Source organism: Musca domestica, unplaced genomic scaffold, assembly GCF_030504385.1.
Source record: "Musca domestica strain aabys unplaced genomic scaffold, Musca_domestica.polishedcontigs.V.1.1 30, whole genome shotgun sequence".
NCBI lineage: Eukaryota > Metazoa > Arthropoda > Insecta > Diptera > Muscidae > Musca > Musca domestica.
In genome coordinates this window covers 3,757,480-3,779,407 of record NW_026712300.1, presented here as the reverse complement: position 1 = coordinate 3,779,407, position 21,928 = coordinate 3,757,480, and the positions used below count along the sequence as shown (strand labels likewise).

Sequence of the window (21,928 nt, the reverse complement as noted above, 5' to 3'; positions counted from 1 at the left end):
AGCCGAAATGCATCCATTGATTGCTCGTTGTAGATTTTTCAAACCAGCACTGGACTCATTATCGAGAACTGGAAGATCAAAGAGCAATTTCAATTGTTTGTTAACCAAGATTCGGACATTGTCATACGTCTCTTTTAAGGCCTGCCACGCTAAAGCGAAACTTTTGTGTGTCAGCGGAAACTTTGAAATGATGTCTTTTGCTTCCCCTCTGGTTTTTTTTTAAGTAAATAACATAATTTTTCAATGTTACTAAGTCGACTGTTGTTGATGTATTCTGCAGAAAACAGATCCCTAAAGGAAGGCCAGGAAAGGAAATCGCCATTGAAAACATCTATATCGCATGGCGGTAGATTCAGACTATGCATTACATTGTCATTTGAAGCGAAAACTTCAACTGACGGTTCCGTATGGCGCGAAACGCCAGACAGAAGCAAAATTTCTGAATGAGGAGGAGAAACTACTCTTGGAGTGCTAGTTACATGTGAAACATGTGAATTCGAGCGTTGAGACTGCTGGTTACTATTCAAACTTTGAATTAAGGAAGGGTTAGAATTTTTTGTATGGCACGTAATTGTTCCAATTTACGATTTATAGAAGCAATGAAGTTTACATATGCCCTATACGCAAAGTCTTATTTACTTTCTGCAGATGTGATGTCTTCGCTTTCAGCATCTTCAGAAGTTTGGAGATATGTAAGACATTGGTCAAACATTTCCTTCAATTTACTCCACAATTCCCTTGCCTCAGCGGCTTGAACATTAAGGGAATATATGTCCAACTCTTCCTCTCGAAGATAAGTAAAGCTGGCTTCAAATTTTACCAGAGCATCAGTTGTTCTGATAAAGAAATCAAGTGGAGATAGTGGCATTGTAAAGTATAAAGCTTTATGAATTCAACCAAAGAGAACAAGAAATGAATTTAAAAATCGCAAAATCAATGTAAACCAACGTAAAATTGGTAAAACTCAACGAAAATTGAATGGAATTATTTATATTTATATTGCAAATATTAGAAGAGCACGAAAATGATTTTATTTGTTAGAGAATGCTAACAAATACAACACCCAAATAAGAAAATAATTTGTTTTTGTTTTTGAAAATTTCAATAAAAAAGTAAGGAGAAAATGTCCATAAATTTTCTCGGTGTAATGAAAATCGAAAAGATTTTCACTGTGTATCGAATAATACACACTTGGTTTTTTTATGAGTATTAAAAAGTATATATTTAAAAAAACTTGAAAAAGTTTTTGCTAATTTGGCAAAGTATGTTTCGCTATGTGCAGAAAACTACACGATTTTTTTCTCAGTGTATCGAAAAATACAGAGAATTTGATTTGTGTATCGAAATATACACAACAAAATTATTTCCGAAAATAAATAATTTAAAAGCCAAAACAAATCGCCAAAAAATTGCAAAAAATCAATAAAAATCAATATTTATTACTGATTGTAGGGTACACGGACAAAAAGGACAAAAAACTCAAATAAATATTCAAAAAATTAAAAATATTTAATTTATATTTTTAGACTATATAATAATAACGAAAATTATTATTAAATATCGAACGACCGAATGTAGGGTGCACTCTATACGGACCTGAACTATTTCCAACTGAACCGTATGTTTCCAAAAAAAATTAATTTAATTTTTGGTCCGAACAGACCTAATAAACAAATTTTCCAATTTTTGCCCGAACAGACCTATTACACCCTGTACTTGGTTACTGATTACCTATTACAAATCAACCAGCCACAGAGTACACAGCACTATTATGTGATTGTATTGTTGTTGTTATATCCAACAGTAATGTTGTTATTGTTTATTTTGTTCTTCTTTATGCAAAGATCACAAAATAGCCAAATACAACCACAATAAAGATCACTGATCAATGCCTATGTATTGCACTTTTTACTGAGTTTTCTTCACTAAGAGCGCGTATATTAAGAGTGTAATATTCTTGAAGAGATTTATTATACGGATTAACAAACCGGCACTGTTGGAAATATATGAACAAAACGAATTACCGACGGACGGACACTTGTAAAACCGTAGTTAAGCACTTTGTTCGTTGTTTTTGTAATATTATTTTTATTTCAAAACGAAACACTCGCGGTTTATGCTCTCTCAAAAGATGGTACGTACCTTCTTATTGATGAGATGTCCATTAATATGAAAATATGTGAAGGGATGGATAGGCTGCGAGTGTTTGATGGATGGATAAAGGCACTGGTTGTTGACGAAGTCAAAGCTTTTTCAAAAAGGGGAAGAAAAAGCAGATTATTTTTTTGTTGCTGGAAGCACGTATCTCGGCTCGAAGAGACCAAAAATGTTGTGAAGCAGCGAAAATGAAAAAAGGAAAATAAAACACAAGTAATTAAAAATTTTAAATAATAAAAATTGGCGGTTTTATTGAATATTTTATTAGTCGAAAAACTAATATAACTTTACCTTTTGGACAATGAGTGTTGTGAAGATGATTTTGTTGGACGAAAATCCGAATAACAAGTAAGTTAAAAAGTAGCGAGCAAGCCTAGATGTCACAAGAGAGGCGCAAATTGATCATCTTTGCTCGTTACAATTTGTCATCACTAACAACTTGTCATCACTAAGTTGAATAAAATGGTATTTGATAAATTGAAGAAAAAGAACAAAGGGTTGCATTTTAAAAGAAATTAAATTGAAATTAAACACAACATCTTACGTTTAGTTTAGAAGCTCTGACAGTACGTCCTCTATAAGTCTCGGGTAGAAGATTTGATGATGGTGTAGTTCGGAACCCTGTTGTTTCATTCGAACAGGCGTCCAATCTTCTAGACTCTAACAGCAGATGTCAGGATTGCGAAGTACGTCAGGATTGCGAGTACGAATGAAAGCACTCTGGGTTTACCGACTCTAGTTGATGTCTGCGCATCCGGAGCAGTCACAAGGTTATTGTCTTTGACCATTAGTGCAATTCCCCTTTCGCGGTGAAGCCGTAGTCGTTCGCTCTTTGGCACGGGACAGGGAACTGTTGTACTCGAGGTCGCAGATCCGTACTTTACCCGACTTACGACACTAGAGTCTGGAAGCCAGAAGACAAAAAGAACAAATACACCTCAGTGCATTTGCAAACCATCGTATCCGACATTCTGACAAAAGCTGAAAGTCTGAAGAAAAAAGGAGCGCAGAATTACATGAATCATGTGTAATTTCCTGTTGTTGTAGTACAGGCAGATTCTATCGCCTAAACGTAATGAATGCCTGGAAAGATAAAAAAATAACTTATTAATACTTTTTATACAATTTTCAGCATTTCTATATATACTTACCTTCTGTGAATTAAATATCCAATTTGAGTAACTTCCCTAGTTATCTTTTTTGATCGTTGAGACCATGGAAAACTTTTTCTTGTAACCAAAGGAGGCAACTCCCCTAGACACAACAGCAGTTGTCAGAAAGAATTCGTTGGATTACGAACGGAAGCATACCAGATTTACAGACTCTAACAATATGTCTTCGATTCCTGAGCAGTCACGTTGTGACTGTCCTTGACCATTTGTGCACTCTTCCTTTATATTCCCATACGCAACTATGGCACAAGGCAGAAGAGTGTTGTACACAAGGTCGCAGAGCTGTCAGTCATCGATTTATGACGTTAGAGTCTGGAATCGATAAGACACGATGAAACACATCTAAATTTGAAATGATGTCGTATCCAACAATCTGGCCAAAGTGTGGACCTAGTTGAGGGTATCACTATAGCAAACGAAAATATCATGTGTCTCAATCTTACCTTTCGTTCCAATCCAAATCTAGGCAGTCACCAATCTGAAAAGATAAGAATAGAAAGTGTGAGTATTAGTTATCGATGAAAAAGAGGAAACTTTAAATCAAATTCAAAATTAAATTTGGAACGAATAGAGAAAAAAATAATTTTTAGGCAATCACACCGAACATGTGCGTCCGATTTGAATAACTTTCTCAATTTATCTTTTATATTTTTCTTTTTATACCCTCCACCATACTATAGTGGGTATGTTCATTTTGTCATTCCGTTTGTAACTCATCGAAATAACGACCTTAGACCCAACAAAGTATATATATTCTTGATCAGCGTAAGATTTAGCCGTGTCCGTCTGTCTGTCTGTTGTAATCATTCTATCTTTCGAACGAAGTGAAATAGAAGGCTAACATTTTGCACGCATGTTTATTTTGCCAGTAGGCATATTAAGTTTGTAAATGGCCATGCTGGTCCACGCCTTCGTATAGCCCCCACATAGCGGTACCTCCCTATATTCGGTATTTTGATGATTTTAGGGACATTTTTTATCGGAATTGTTTCAGATTTGGTGATTGAAGTTCGAAATGGATAGTACAGCCTAAGGCACAAAATTGTCTATGTCCATATTACGGTACCTCCCAATATTCAGTATTTTCATGATTATAGCGTCATTATTCACCGTAGTAGTTTCAAATTACGTATTTAGAGTTCGTAATAGGAACTACAGAGTTCCCAATGGGAACTACGGTCTCTGACAGAAAATTGCCTATGCAGGTCCAGGTCTTCGTATAGCCCCCATATATCAGTACCTCCTTATATTCGGTATTTTGATGATTTTAGCGTCATTATTCACCGTTTATTTCAAGTTCCGAATTTGAATATGGCAATGGCTTGTCACAAACAATGCCTATGTGGGTGCACGTCGTACAGGCCCTAATATAACGGCTATATTCGTTATTTTTAAAATGTTAACAGAATTTTTAGCGAATGTTATCTTTTTCGAAAAATTTCAAATTCGTTCTAAATGGTGGAGGGTATTCAAAGTTCGGCCAGGCCGAACATACTGCTTTTTACTTGTTTTTTCATTCAGTTAAATACTTCCATCAAAATTCAAAACATTTCACATAATTCGTCACTTCAAATTTATCGAAACCCAATTCTTAAATATTTTATTTTCGAATAATTCAATAGCATTCACTTTTATTATACCCTCCACCTTGGAAAGGAGGGTGTATTAACTTTGTCATTCCCTTTGTAACATGTCTAATTATTCGTCGCAGACCCCATAATGTATATGTTATGATAGTAGGATCTAGTGCGATTCAATCCAAACACATAAATTTGAACTGACACTTAGTATCCAAATTAATTTCCTTCCAAGCACATGAACTTGAAGGAAGCCGCCTAGATAGTAATTAAAACTCTTAGTTTAGTCACTACAAAAGACGACTGAATTTTCTTTATTTCTGGCTGTCTTTATATACATAATTTCTTAACATAATTAATTAAAAAATGCTATTGATAAATGCTGATATAAATTAATTGTAATGTAGGTCGGTTACTAGTAGACATTAAATGCTATGTAAGCAAAATAAATAAATGTGTTAAAGAAACTTTAAAACATTGCAAAAAGTGAATGAACCAATGGCCAATGAACTAAAATAAAGAAAATTAACTGTAACAATAAAATAGTCCAAATATGTGATATAATAATGCTATATAAGCAGTTTTAAAACGTATAAATATGTAGGTGTGTTTGATTTTGTATTTATTGTTTGTTTTTGGTAATTAAATCTAAAGTATGTTTATAGAACAATAAAAAAAAATATTTATGTATGTTTTAACATTCTCCGCCGCGTTGACATTGTTCAATGATTGCGCCTGGGTTGGATGCATGTGGGAATGCCTCCATTGTAACATCGATTGTTGATTGATGAGATCTTATAGCTGGTGTAGGTATGAATTGAGATGGCTTCTTAAATTTTGTGTGGATCCTCCAACTCAGCAGGCCAAGTAAAATAAGAATGCAGCAAGCTAAAGATGCGTAGCTAACTGCTTGATGATGTTGATTTGATGAGTGAATTAATTGTGGTAGGTGTTTTAGAGTCGATTCATGCAACTGTTTTTGTATATTATCCAATTCTTCTTGATGAATCTTGTAAGAGGTGGTATTGGTATTTGTTGAAACCTTTTCAATTTCCTCTTGTCGACTTATATATTGAATGCCTTTCAATCTTACATAGGATGTATGTAAACTACTGGAAGCTGCAAAATGTCCATGTATCGTAACAAATTTGTTTTTTATTACGCAGGTAGGACCAATTTCCATTATTCCGGAATTTTTAATGATGATGAGGTTGGTTTCAGATCCGCATACCATTGAAGATTCAATATCGGCTGTAGTAGCAAAGATCCATTTATTTTGATGATGTAATTGACTCCAAACTGCTGTTCCAGTAATTTTGTGAAGACGGCAAATGCTAGTTGATTGGTTATTCAAGATATTGATCTCGCAAGGGTTAACAAGTGCATTTTTCTTGAGCTTTGACTGCTGATTTCTGCAAATATATTCATCATCGTTTGGTTTGAGGCAGCTTGAGATATCCTCTGATTTGACAAGAATATATTCTTCTCTATGTGCATCGGTAGATATGTATTCCGTTTCTGGTTGAATGGCGATTAAGGTGTCATTTTGTATTGTTGGAACTGCAACTATTTTGAACAACTCAAAAAACTGTTGGTTAACTAAGGGTATCTTCACTTCAAAAATGATTTCATATTTTGTAACTGCCCCTTTGACACTCATAAGCTTATAAAGTTGAATCAAATTGTCACCTGATGTTGGCAACGCATGTGAAATTGGAAGATTAGCCTTAATGACACTAATTTCTTCTTTCCATTGTTGAGGAGCCAATAACAGGGGACTTATTTTTCCATGATGAGTATCCGTAAGTACATTAAGGATTTCGGCCTGTGTTCTCTGTAGCTTTATTGCGGATAACATCAAATGCGTTGATAGAAGTCCAAACAGTTGAGAATTGTTGAACTGGGCGGATTCTTCAGCTATATCGTTATTGTGTTTGTCAATCATTTTCAAAATCTCCCGTATTTTTTGATGAGTGTTAATCTCATCTCTTTTTATAACATTAATAGTTGAATCAATTATTGAAGTCTGATTTTTCAATAGACTGATTATGTGGTCCTGTTCGCCTTTTGCCTGGTTGATAGTCTTTGACATTTCTTCCGCATAGTCCGTATCAAGAACGCCAAAAAGTGAGTGCGCAATATTCCCAATTGTGTTGAATGGAGATCTTTTTACACGTTTGTTGATGAATAATTCTTTGTCTTGTAGTAATTCATTTTTCGTCTGCTTCAGGTTGTTTACAAAAATGTTGCACATCTCATGCTGATGCATTACATGGCACATTTGCTGCAACGTTTGTAAGCCGGATGCCAATGACTCTATTTCCGAAACAAAGGGCTTTAAGTCATAATATACTAACATCTTCCATTCTGCTGTATTCAATTTCATTGTTCCTAACCCTTCAAAATACAATCCTGGATCATTGTGAAATTGTGTAACTTTCAAATTGTTGCACAGGACCATAGGTATTAGGAACAATGTTAATAATACTGATAGTATTATAGGACTGTTTGCAATTCTCACTCTTTTTGCCGGAATGGCATCTCTTCCATGTTCATCTGTTACCGATTTTTTCTTGTGGGAAATTGTGCTTTCTTGAGTTGTATCTTTGTCAATTATAGCATTATCATGATCTTCTGGAAACAGTGGTGCTAGTCGATGGATGGCCCGCTTGAATACCCCGGTTGAGGTTTTTATTTCAGCAACTCTTACAGCTCCGTCATCACCGAAAAATACGTTAAGAACTCTCCCTAATGGCCACTTCATTGGAGGTAGATTGTCTTCCTTTATAATGACCATATCTCCTTTTCTAAGATTGGGCATCTTTTGCCTCCATTTGTTACGTTGCTGGAGTTCTTGTAGGTACTCTTCCGACCACCTTTTCCAGAATTGGTGCTTAATATGCGAAATTAACTTCCAGTGTGTTATCCTGGATGTTTTCGAAGTTTCTGCTCTACTATCTACCTGCGAAGTTAGAGCTTCGCCGATTAGAAAATGTACCGGCGTCAATGCATCAAGGCAATCTGGATCGTTTGAAAGAGGTGTGAGCGGACGCGAATTTAAAATAGCTTCGATTTCTACTATTATTGTCTCTAATTCTTCATGAGTAAGTGTTTCCGTTGAAACACTACGGACCAAGAGACGTTTTGCGGACTTTACTGCAGCTTCCCATAAGCCTCCGAAATGCGGAGCTCTTGGTGGAATGAAATGGAACTGTATGCCCTTGGAACTTGCAGCTGATAAAAGTAGCTCTTGCGCCTTGTCCGAATATAAGGTTTCAGATAATTCCTCTAAACTATTTTTGGCTCCAACAAAGTTTGTAGCGTTATCGCAATATATATTTTGGCAGTGACCTCTGCGAGCTATAAATCGTTTAAGAGCGCCAATGAATGATTCGGTTGATAGGTCCGATACGAGCTCCAAATGAACAGCCTTTGTTGCAAAGCAGCAGAATACAGCGACATAAGCCTTTGTTGGTCGCTTGCCCCTGACTTTGTAATGGATCCAAAATGGCCCACAGTAGTCGACCCCAGAGTTGATAAATGGTCGAGCAGGAACTACCCTTGTTGCTGGTAAATTTCCCATTATTTGTTGATACAGTTGTGGTCGCGCTCTATTACATTTTATGCATCTTTGAACGGTAGACCTTTCTGTTATCTTGCCTTTTATTGGCCAGAATCGCTGTCTTATTGCGTTTAACAAGGCTTGAGCTCCACAATGTTTATTTTCTTCATGAACTGTCTTAAATAGCAATTTCACCAAAGGATCATTATAAGGCAATATCATTTGGTGTTTCGCATCCATTTGTAGCATAGCATGCTCCAACCTTCCACCAACCCGAAGAATGCCTTCATCATCCAAAAACGGTGATAAACTGCATAGCGAGCTATGCTTATTAATCTGCTTTTCAGCCTTCAACGCGTTGATATCAGCTGCAAATTCAGATGATTGTACGGCTTGAATTATTCGACGAAGGGAGTCGTCTAATTCTTTGGAAGACACTGCTATATGTTGAGGCCGGTGTGCCTTTTGCATACGTGCATTGCTGGTGAATCTAAGCACGTATGCCAAAATTCTTTGTAACTTCCTGAATGAATTTTTGTGCTCGATCATATGTATTAGATGCATGTCAGAAGTTACTATTGACGTCGTAGCTGCAGTCTTTAACTCCATGCTATTTGTTATATCCTCCTGCGGAGAGAATTTGGTCGGCCATAGTTCTTCCTTTCCATGAAGAAAAACTGGACCATGAAACCATAATCGGCATTTAGAAAGATCAGCTGGCGAGAGTCCTCGGGATAAAATGTCGGCAGGATTTTCTTTTGACTTAACGTGGTTCCATTGTTCTGGCAATGTTAAGTTTTGTATGGTGGATACCCTATTAGCCACAAAAGTCTTATATACGTTGGACCTTGATTTTATCCAGGCGAGTACTATTTCAGAATCAGTCCATAAAAACATCGGATTATTCTGAAGCCTTAGGTCATTTTTCACCCTGGTAGCCAGTTGAGCTGCTACCACTGCGGCACATAGCTCTAATCGTGGTAGAGTTTGTTTTTTCAAAGGAGCTACCCTGGATTTAGCACAGATCAGACGTACGACGACTCGTCCATCTTTTCCAATAAAACGAATATAAATAGCCGCGCCAAAAGCTCTTTCCGATGCATCGGTAAACACATGCAACTGGGTTTTCGTCGGGATCACTCCACAGAATACATGTCGCGGTATCTTAAAGTTGTTGAGACCTTCCAATTCCCTTCGAAATGTTTTCCAAGTGGCACAAAGTTTTTCGGGTAATGCTTCGTCCCAATCTAATGTATGTTGCCACAGCTGCTGAATAAATATTTTTGCCTTCACCACAATCGGTGCAAGTAGGCCAAGCGGATCAAATAATTTTGCTAGTTCAGACGTAACTACTCGTTTTGATATGATTTCATTATGATCAATGTTCGTTTTTACACAAAATTGATCTGCTTGCGGCATCCAATATAATCCCAACGTCTTTATTGTTTGTGATTCGTTGAGATCCAGGTTCACTTCTCGATCGCTATGTGGTATGTCCTTCAGCAATCTTGGTGTATTGGATGACCATTTCCTTAGAATGAAGCCGTGTTGTTTCAAGATTGTTATTAACTCCTTTTGTATTTCAATAGCTGTACTTAGGCTATCTGCACCGCCGAGACCGTCATCCATATAAAAATTATCTTTCAGCATTTGTGAGCCTAATGGATAACGCTCCATGTTCTCGTTTGCAATCTTTTGTAAGCATTTTGTAGCCAGATACGGTGCTGAACGTGTCCCATATGTGACCGTATTAAGTTTGTAATAACTGACTGGATGAGATGGATCCTCTCTCCAGATAATTAGCTGATACCTTTGATCATCGGGATGCATTAAAATTTGCCTGTACATCTTTTCAATATCGGTTGTGAAGACGAATTTTGGCAATCGAAACCTCAGCAAAATAGAAAACAATTCACTTTGTACGATTGGTCCTGTATACATTAGATCATTTAACGATTGACCTGATGAAGTTTTCGCTGATGCGTCAAATACAACCCTAAGTTTTGTTGTTGTACTATCGGGCTTGAGAACACAATGATGCGGAATAAAATATTTAGGATTTGATACGGTACACACGTCAATCTTTTGCATGTGTCCTAATTGTTCATATTCTCGCATAAATTTAATGTACTGACTTCGGATATCTTCCTTCTGTAGAAGTCGGCGTTCAAGGCTCATAAATCGGTTATAAGCCATTGCATGTGATTTTCCCAATGCTGTTGGAGATTCTTGAAACGGAAAGCTGACGATGAAACGACCATTCTTATCCGTCTTAACATGTTGATTGAAGTGAGATTCGCAAAGGGTTTCTAATGGAGACATGACCTTTTCAGTTGATTCCACTTCCTCAAGTTTCCATAATTTTTCGATAGCTTGTTCCAGTGATGTTTCACTAAAAATTGCGCATGTTAGCGCTGCTGATGTGTCGTCCGTTGACGATTGTTGAACTAAACCACCTACAATCCAGCCAAGCGCAGTATTTTGGAGTATGGGTTGATGACCATTTAGTTTTATTGTGCCTGGTTGCATTAAACTGAAGTAAAATTCAGCTCCGAGTAAAATGTCAATTTTTCCTTGAACGTTAAAATTAGGGTCTGCTAATCTAATATTCTTGGGAATTTGCCAGTTTTGTATATCCAAATCATGATTTGGTTGCGGAGGTATAATTGTGGGCAAAACAAATGCTTCCAAATTTGTGGAAAATTCAGAATTGCTTGATAACATTTGTATGTTTACCCGATGATAAGCCTTCTTCTGAATCCTTCCGACTCCGGAAATAGATAAAGAGGCATCTGCTGTTCTAAGTGACAATTTTTGTATGAGTCTTTCCGTCACAATGTTCACTTGCGAACCCGAGTCTAACACCGCTCTAAATTCGCCTGACATACCGTTAGTCGCTTTGATGATGACTCTAGCCATTGCTAGAATTACATTTTTCCGATCTTCTGCTGATGCCGAAGAAACTGCAGTAATGTTAACTGGTGCGATATCGATTTTTGTTGGTGGTGATTGATTTGAGGCCTTCGGCGACGGTTGAGACTTTTTTGGCAAATGTAGCAGTGTATTGTGCTTATTACTACATATTTTGCAGTTGCCAGAAAAACAAGTTTTTGCTGCATGGTCCGATTTGAAACAATTTACACACAATTTATGTTGCTGTATCCATTTCAATCGCTCACCTTCTGTCATTGCCAAGAACTTCTTACAATGATAAATTGGATGGGAGTCGTTCTTGCATAGTTTACAACTCCTGTGATCCTCCACTGATGTTACGGACGAAACAGTTTAGGTTGAACCCTTGTGCGTAGATGCCGCTTTTCCAATCGATTCCATTGATTCGAATTGAAGTTCCAAAAATGAAAACAGCTCTTTCATAGTAGGAACTTCCTTCGGATTCGCCAGTGATTGCATGAATCGTATGTACAGAGCGTGATCCAATTTCTTTGTGATCAATTGAATCAATAGAGCATCCCAAGACGTTGTGTCGATTTGAAGATTGTTGAGGGCTAACATGCATTCCTTTGTAGTGTCATGCAGAGCCTTGATGGAGGCCGTTGATGAAGTTCCATTTGGTTGACTCAAAATCCGTTCTACTAGAGTGGAAACAAGAACCCGCTTATTGTTATAACGTTCTTGCAGCAACATCCATGCCGTTTTGTAATTATCCTCTGTCAAGGATAGATGACTGATTAGTTTGCCAGCCTCGCCAGACAAATTGGTTTTGAGATACCACATTTTTTGAACACTTGGAAGAGACTGTTTGTCTACCATCTCCAAGAAAAGTTCATAGAACTGACGCCACTTCAAACAATCCCCATTGAATTGAGGAATTGTTACCTTTGGTAGTGGGAGTGAACTGTGTGCTATAATGTCACTCCCTAATTGAGGTGCAATGGTCACGGTTTCGCTGCATTTGTCTTTCAAGACTGCAAGTTTTATTAAGTTGTCTTGTACCGAATCTTCCAGCATATCGTAGTTTTCTTGACTTAATCCAATTTTCGATGGATCTTCAATCTGCTGCAATATTTCATCGTAGAACTCCGTTATTTGATTCCATAGCTTTTTTATAGTATCTTCTTTGATGCTATAAAATTGCTTCGGCTGTTCCGCTTCGATTGTGCCCAAGCCTTGCAAGTGACGACTAAGGGCACTCACTCGAGCATTTATCATTCTGACAAGCCCATCAACACGGGAAGGTATTTTGTCTCCTGCGACAACTTCAGTCGATTTCTCTCTCAAGGTGGGAACTGGCTTACTTTTGGCTGACCTCAGTTTCTTTATTTCCGCGTCTATATATTCCATTGTTGAGCTGAACTTCTCTCCAATCGTTCTATATAGATTCCGAGCAATATACGGATCATCCTCTGACAATGATGGATCATCGCGAATTCTGTTTTCTGCCTTCTCAAAATTCTGCCATAACAGCCTTAGTTCATCAAGTTTGCTCTTGTAGAACTCTTCCGTTCTCCTTTCAAGAGGTGCCTTCTTTATAGTAGAGACGAATTTTTCGAAATTGCTGCCTCTTTCTTCTTGCTGAGAAATAAGCTCTTGAACGTTTGCCATTATTGTTTGTTGATTTATCAGCGAGTAGCAGCAGTTGTTGTATGATGATTAGTTACCGGCAATTTCCTCCTGGTTTTCCTCCAGAGCTCCAAAAAGGGGGTTTTTGAAATTGGTACGCGTGCGTTACGTCCTCACACCTTGTGGATAACGTCACCAAAAAATGTTTCGGTTTAGTTATCGTCAGGATCACGTCTTACGATTCAAATCCTTTACCACTTGTGGGGCAAAAGGATGTGTGTAAACGATCACGTCTTACGATTCAAATCCTTTACCACTTGTGGGGCAAAAGGATGTGTGTAAACGATCACGTCGGGGTCACCAAAAAATGTTATGATAGTAGGATCTAGTGCGATTCAATCCAAACACATAAATTTGAACTGACACTTAGTATCCAAATTAATTTCCTTCCAAGCACATGAACTTGAAGGAAGCCGCCTAGATAGTAATTAAAACTCTTAGTTTAGTCACTACAAAAGACGACTGAATTTTCTTTATTTCTGGCTGTCTTTATATACATAATTTCTTAACATAATTAATTAAAAAATGCTATTGATAAATGCTGATATAAATTAATTGTAATGTAGGTCGGTTACTAGTAGACATTAAATGCTATGTAAGCAAAATAAATAAATGTGTTAAAGAAACTTAAAAACATTGCAAAAAGTGAATGAACCAATGGCCAATGAACTAAAATAAAGAAAATTAACTGTAACAATAAAATAGTCCAAATATGTGATATAATAATGCTGTATAAGCAGTTTTAAAACTTATAAATATGTAGGTGTGTTTGATTTTGTATTTATTGTTTGTTTTTGGTAATTAAATCTAAAGTATGTTTATAGAACAATAAAAAAAAATATTTATGTATGTTTTAACAGTATATATATTTATAATCAGCATAAAATTCTAGGATGGTTGGTATTGAAAATGAGATATATCGGTCCACGTTTTGGTATAGTCCCCATATAACGGTACCTCCCAATATTCGGTATTTTGATGATTTTTGACACATTTTTCACGGATTTCTCGAAAAATTGGTATTTGTAGTTCATAATGAGTCCCAGTTCGTGTGACGAATCATTGTAATTATAGGGACACGTGTTGGTATAGTCCCCATATAACGGTACCTCCCTGTATTCGGTATTTTGATGATTTTTGTCACATTTCTCACGGATTTGTCTGAAAATTGGTATTTGTAGGTCATAATAGGTTCCAGGTCCGTTGGCGAAACATTGCATTTATAGGTCCACGATTTGGTATAGCCCCCATATAACGGTACCTCCCAACATTCCGTATTTTAGTGGTTTTTGCCACATTTCTTCGCGGATTTGTCTAAAAATTGGTATTTGTTGGTCATAATAGTTTCCAGCTCATTTGGCGAAACTTTGCATTTACAGTTCCACGATTTGGTATAGCCCCCATACAACGGTACCTACCGCTATTCGGTATTTTAATGGTTTTTGCCACATTTCTTCGAGGATTTGTCTAGAAATTGGTATTTGTTGGTCTTAACGGGTTCTAGCTTTTTTGGCGAAACACTGTATGTATAGGTCCACGTTTTTGCATAGCCCCATATATCCGTATTTCCCAATATTCGGTATTTTGATGATTTTTGGCACATTTTCCAATGAATATATCTAAAAATTGGTATATAGGCTCCAATGGTACCCTAAGGTGGAGGGTATTAAAAGTTTAGCCCCGCCAAACTTAATGTTTTTTTTTTTATTTTTATACCCTCCATCATACTATGGAGGATATATTCATTTTGTCATTCCGTTTGTAACTAATCGAAATAATGATCTTAGATCCAACAAAGTATATATATTATTGATCAGCGTAAAATTCTAAGACGATTTGACCATGTCCGTCTGTCTGCGTGTCTGTCTGTTGTAACCACGCTATCGTTCGAACGAATTGAGATAGAAGGCTGAAATTTTGCACACATGTCCCTACCTAAGTTCGTAAATGGGCCATATAGGTCCACGTTTTCATATGGCCCCCATACAACGGATACTACATCCCATGCCAGAAAGCTGTCTGTGCAAGCTCACGTCTTCGTATAACCCTCATATAACAGTACCTCCCTACATTCGGTATTTTGATGATTTTACCGACATTATTCACCGGAATTATTTCAAATTTGGTGTTTGAAGTTCGAAATGGATAATACAGCCTAAGGCAGAAAATTGTCTGAAGTTCGAAATGGATACAACAGCCTGAGACAGAAAATTGTCTGTGCAAGTCCCGGTCTTCGTATATGTCGCATATATCAGTACCACCTTATATTATACTCACCGAAATTGTTTGAGATATCGTATTTGAAGTTCGTAATGAAAGCTACAGCCTGTACAGAAAATTTTTCTATACAGGTCCAGGTTTTCGTATAGCTCTTATATAACGGTAACTCCCTACATTCGGTATTTTGATGATTTTGGCTACATTATTCACCGTTTATTTGAAGTTTCGAACTTGAATATGGCAATGGCTTGTGACAAATAATGCCTATGTACCGCCCACGTCTTACAGGCCCTAATATAACGGCTATGTTCGGAATTTTTAAAATGAGTTTTTAGCGAACGTTATCTTTTTCGAAAATTTTCAAATTCGTTCTGAATGATGGAGGGTATTTAAAGTTACTTACTGCTTTTTACATTGATTTTCACAGTTCTTATTTACCAAAAAATACTTTTTTTCATTTATTTTTTTTAAATCCTGCAACTTTTTAATTTTGTTTTTATTTATTTTTTTTTTCAATTAAATTGTTCGCAATTTTTGTCATTAGAAATAAACAAAATATTTCACACATTTTTGTTGTCCGTCCGATAACTGAAACACTAGATTCTTTTTCCACTTATTTGTCAGATTCAAGTTTTTATATATTCGATTTCATTAATGTCAAATGAAGTATTTTGTAAAATTTAATGAAGACTTTTCACTAGCAGTTCCACTTTTATTTCCATTTTATCTATTTGGGTTATTTTTGTTATATTCATTAGGCACCATATCACTTTATTCGAACCTTTGTTTTGATTCCACAAATTCGTTCTTATTTTAATTTTCGCTTTATTCACCCTTACGTATTCATTGTTCCGTTCTTTGAGTTTATTTTCCTTCTTCATTTCACTCTCTTTCTTTTATTAATGTTCTTTAAAATAAATACAGTAAATTTTCGATGTTTAATATTTCCGCCAAAATCACTTTTTACTGAATATTTGCAATTTGTATGCAATTTTTTTCAATCAGTCATTGCACTCACACACACTGTATGAAAATCAAGAGGTTTTTTGGTTAGAAATTTAAATTATTTTCAGGAAATTATTTGAATATGTTTCATAGGAACCACTTCATTATTATATTTCCTTTTATTCTTTTAGTTTTCATTATTATTCTCTGCAATTTCTCTGGATTTCTTTTCATGCAATTATTTGGAATTTATTATTCTCACATACACCCGCACTGTATGTTTATGATAGTAATATTCATTAATTTTTTCCGGCACTATATTCACATTAGTTCTACACATTATTTTCACTAACACGGCACTTACATTTGTTTTAGTTTATTTAGTTTAATTATTATTTTTAGTTTAATTATTTTATAATTCACTAAAATTTTTTCATTCTACTTACCAATAATTAATAATTTTCCCAGCTCCAGATTTCTACGTCCATCCGTGCTATAATCCGCAAAAAAAATATTACAATACGTCACTACTGTCGATTGTCACCTTACGTCAGACTAAACGATAACTGGCGTATGACGTAAATATTATACCATGTTCCTATGGACTAATGAAGCTTTAAACAATAATAAACAAATCAGTCCAAAATTTAATTTTATTTTGGAAAATCAGTGCCAAACCACGATGATTAGGGATGCAAAACATTGATTTTTTTCAAATGCCGTATCAAAAATAATGATATTTTTATATTGGATGTCGCACTTTTTTCCCCCTATACTTCGATAAGGATATCAGCAGGATAGTTGGCTTTGTGGTGAGCGCCTCTTAAAGGGTTAACCATTAAAATCCAGTCGCCTAAGTGTCAACAAAGGGGAAAATAAAATGGAAAAATTAAATCAAGAAAATGGCAACCAGAATTTCGTGGCCAAAATTGTTTTGGATTTTTACGAAGAAGATTGGATGTGTGGCTCCCCGTAACCAGCAGAGGAAAAACGAACAAAAGTTTTTATGATGTACAACTTGTTGACAAAATTAATTCAATTTTTTTATTTGTTTGAAACACATAAACAAACAACACAAAATACAAACTTATTTTAAACAAAATTGAAAGCCATAAAACAAAATTTAAAGACAGAAAGCAAAAGTTGAAAACTTATAACAAAAATAAAAAGTTTTCATAAAAATTTGAAAAAGAAAAGTAATATTGAACTTATAAAAAATTAAACAAAGTTTGAAAACAACTGAGTAAAGTTTAAAAACGAAACAATTATATAAATATGTAAAAACAAGAAAAAAATCATATACATAAAGATCCAAACGATCGGAGCATTCGAGCCACACCATCGCCCATCCAATCCATCGAGGGAGGCGCAGATCTTATTCCATTGCTTCACCAACATAGCTTGGTATCTTCCCAAACGACAGTTACTACTTTAAACACCGGACAGACAGTCGGACGCCGAAGCAGTATAATTAAATTCTGCAATTTTCCTGTGAAGAATAAAACATAAATTAGAAGGGGTAAACAGATTCAATTTAAATTTTACTCACCTTTTTGGTTGATGTGCAGGTTTACGACGTTGAACAGAGCTCTCTTCAAGGTTAGGTAACCAGGCTTTTAGTTCGTTTCGCTCGTCGATTTTCAGTGGCATCGACATTAATTCTTTGTTTGTCCTTTCCTGAAATTGGAAGAAAAAGACACATAATTAAACTAAATTTAAGGTGGAATATAATTAAACAAGATAAACTTTAACCATACTTACGTACTTACTTATTGGGAAGAACCTCAAACATTAGCTGCCTTTATCGTTCCCTACTTTTTGTCGTCCACCTACGTAACCTGAAAGAGAAAAAAAAAGAGAAAGAAACAAATATTATATTTTTCATTAATTTTGACGCTAACATTTTTTTCTTTGATTTTTTGTCATTAATTTTTTTTAATTTGAATTTGATGGATACTAAATAACACAATGAATAAGAGGAATAAGTCTTCGGGTTAAAGCCCTATTAAAAAGTGGTGGAAGTGGTATAAAATGTGGTAAGTTAAGGGACAATTCTGGGACATCAGGAATAAATAGACGTCATGGCGAGAGATGTTCTCGGAGGGAGGGCTATCTCCTGGTTGGTCAGCCGCCAGGAGCACTGTTTCTGTGGTGATAGTTAAAGCAAAATTAGGATTTGGTTGTAGTTTAGATGCACGTTTTCTTTCGTACTTTTTATTGACATGTTTCAGGTTCCTTTTACCCAATTTAATTTGATTTTTGTTTTTGCAAGTCCGGTAAGATTTTTTTTTGTTCAACCGAGAACGTCTAAAAAGTGGCTATATTTGCAAAAGTGTCTTCATTACTTGCTTACCAGTTTTCATCAATTTGTACAGGGGATTTAAACTTTACTGGGTTTTCTTGGACTTCAGGTGACAATATTTTAGATTACATACTTCTGACTTACCCACCTGTATTTGATAACTTTTTGGATAACATATTTGAGCTTTGTCTGTGTCACGTAAATTATGTATTAAATGTTAAAGACAGGTTAATTAATTAATTTTTTCGTCTTCTTTGATAATGTCGATTTCATGAGGACAGTTACTATCCTACGCTGTTGATAAACCTCGAATTGAGAAATTATGAAATTAATTTCTACTAATGATTCTATTGATAGACGTAAGCTACGTATAAAGGCATTGAATCAATTGTAGATGCCGATGCTCTTAAGGGTCGCAGTTATTATTTCAAGATTATGCTGCGAACTGGTGAAATGGTGTAAATAATGAAGTCGCCACGTTTGCTGAAGCCATACAATTGTTCAAGAAAACATTTTCGTCACCTCTACCTGTTCGGCGTTGACTCAACTACCGTCGAGTCAACGTAACAACAAAGTGAGCACATAGACATATTTGTGTGTAAACAACGATTACTCTTTGTACAGCTGGCTGTCCCTGTGTCTGAAGAGATTCACCTCAAAATTTTTAAAAGTTTGATCCACATAAATATCAGAGCGCGTGCGTAGAGACAACAAAAATGTTTAAAGCTCTGCTAGCTACCTGCCGAGAAGCTGAGTTAGCGCTGCTCGAAACGCACAAGCAGATAAAAAAGTGAGGCAGAACTTGTGCGCTGTTGTCTCTGCTGGGAGCCTTGTCACAGCAAAGATGTGTGTTTGAAGTTGAAAAAAGCGTGAGATAAAACAACAACAAAAATGTTTGTGTAGGAACTTTGCTGAAGCAACCTCAAAATACGAGTAGAACACAGCAGCGATGAACTCCAACGATAACGTGCTATGTCTGTGGTGCGTCTAGTCTTTATCGTTCTAACTGCAACGTTTGTACCAACAACAACAGGAACGGTCCTAAGCTCATATGGAAAATAGCTTGACCAACTTACCCCAAAATTTCCACATGAGTTGTTGGTAGAGTTCGGCCAGTATATATATATATATATATATATATATATATATATATATATATATATATATATATATATATATATATATATCTCAAATCAGGATTTCATCAGATTACTCTCTCAGATCAAGATAGAGAGAAGACTTCATTTTCGGTGGCAAACGTAGACTTCCTTTTGGCCTGAAAAATGCTCCTAGCATTTGATGTCATCTAGAGATGACATCAAATTGTGCCCAGAAAAAGTGGAGGCGATTCGCAATTACGATCAGCCCACTACACTTTATAATATCATGTCAGGTATCAGGTTCTAGCCCGACAAGTTATTAGAGATGTTTTATTTAAGACTTTGCTTCAATAGCAAAACCTCTGTATGACATTTTAAAAGGGGAGAATGGGAAGGTTAGCGCCTCTCAATTAAGGAAAGTTAAGATTAATTTTGATGAAAATCAACTCCAAGCTTTCCAAAAGTTGAAAGAAATCCTTGCCTCCGAAGATGTCTTACTGTTATACCCTGACCTTAAAAAGCCATTTGATTTGACAACAGACGCTTCGGCATTAGGACTAGGGGCAGTGTTGTCTCAAGGTGGTAAGCCTATAACAATGATTTCCAGATCATTGACCAAAAGGGAGCTAATTTATGCCACTAATGAGCGTGAATTATTAGCTATTGTTTGGGCTCTAAGAAAATTGAGAAAATACTTTTATGGTGTTAGAAACTTGAACATCTTTACGGGCCACCAATCCCTTACGTTTGCGGTCTCCGACAAAACCCCAAACGCCAAAATCAAACGTTGGATAGCCTTTGTTGATGAACATAACGCCAAAATCTTCCACAAACCCTGAAAAGAAAATTATATGGCACACGCCCTCTCAACACATGTCATGCATTGTTTGGAATTAAATTCACATGACGCCGTGAATCCAGACTCTCAGATCTTATATGCAATATCTCATCAGAGGTAGCGACAGTACACAGTGAGATATCTTTGACTTATACGATTGACGTAACTGATAAACCCGTCAACTGTTTCAAGAAAAAGATTATATTCCACGAGGCGAACTATCCTAAAACCAGAAAGTTCATCATTTATTCGGAGAAAGTCCGTCATATGATTGACTTCACTTACAAGAACACTCTAGTCAATGATGTGAAGTTAGTAGTCAGCATAAATGTTGTAAATGCCATTCATTGCGATCTATCTACTCTTGCGTGCATCCAGCACGAATTGGTAAGTCTTTTTCCAGGAACAAAATTTTGGCATTGCAAGAATATGGTTCAAGACTATACCTTCACGAACCATAGTTGACCTAAAAGGTGCAATATTACAATTAATGAATTTCTTTCCTCATACGAAGAATGTCTACTGCGACAATGAACCTTCATTAAAGTCCGAGACAATAGGATCCCTATTACGAGACCAATTTGGTGTCAATATTTCCTTCGCGCCCCCACTTCATAGTACTTCAAACGGGCAAGTTGAACGATTTCACAGTACCCTTTCAGAGATCTCAAGATGCCTCAAATTAGGAAAAAAGATTGAGAGTACGGTTAATATGATCCTACTTGCAACAGTGAAATATAACCGAACCATACACTCAGTGACAAACCAAAGACCAATAGACATAATTCACTTTTCATCGGAAGACGGTAAAGAGAAGGTGAAAGAAAGATTAACTAACGCTCAACTGACATCGTTAGAAAGAAACAACACCTCTCGACAGAACAGATCATTTAATGTTGGAGACAGAGTGATGGTAAGGAACAATAAACGATTAGGTAATAAAATAACCCCCCTATATTCTGAAGAAAATGGTTGAAGCAGATCTAGGAACAACTATTCTTATAAAAGGGAAGGTAGTCCACAAGGACAATTTAAGATAAAACGAACACGTCCTTACTACCTTTTTTTTGAATAAACTACCTCTTTTAGCTGATTTTGACAATGATACTATCCATCCGTCCAACGACAGCAACACTAATGGACTATTCCAACAGTAAATATATCTTATTACAGACGGCAATGTGATTATTTGGAGAGATTTTGACTACTTGAGACATACAACAAACTTAACATTGTATTCTGAAATCGCAGATGAAACTGAAAGCCTCACCAAACATTTTTCTTTATCACACATGGTTAAATTACTAAATTCCGATACAATGCGGATACGAGACCTTTTAACAACTTTAGAAGTTCACAACAGACATGCAGGGAGCATCAATGTGATAGGAACAACTCTTAAAATAATTGCTGGAACGCCTGATTTTGATGACTTCGAGGGACTTAAATTTAAACAACAAGAAATCACAAACGC

General features: G+C 36.1%; 1 long non-coding RNA gene across 1 annotated transcript; it reads right to left on the bottom strand.

The window, feature by feature from the left end:
• Positions 1-2,405: 2,405 nt before the first annotated feature.
• LOC131803521 (uncharacterized) lies at positions 2,406-3,791 on the bottom strand. The gene is made up of 3 exons (XR_009342632.1): positions 3,309-3,791; positions 2,702-3,240; positions 2,406-2,605 (listed from the first exon to the last, which is right to left on the bottom strand). It is a non-coding gene; the product is annotated as an uncharacterized LOC131803521 (long non-coding RNA).
• Positions 3,792-21,928: the final 18,137 nt, after the last annotated feature.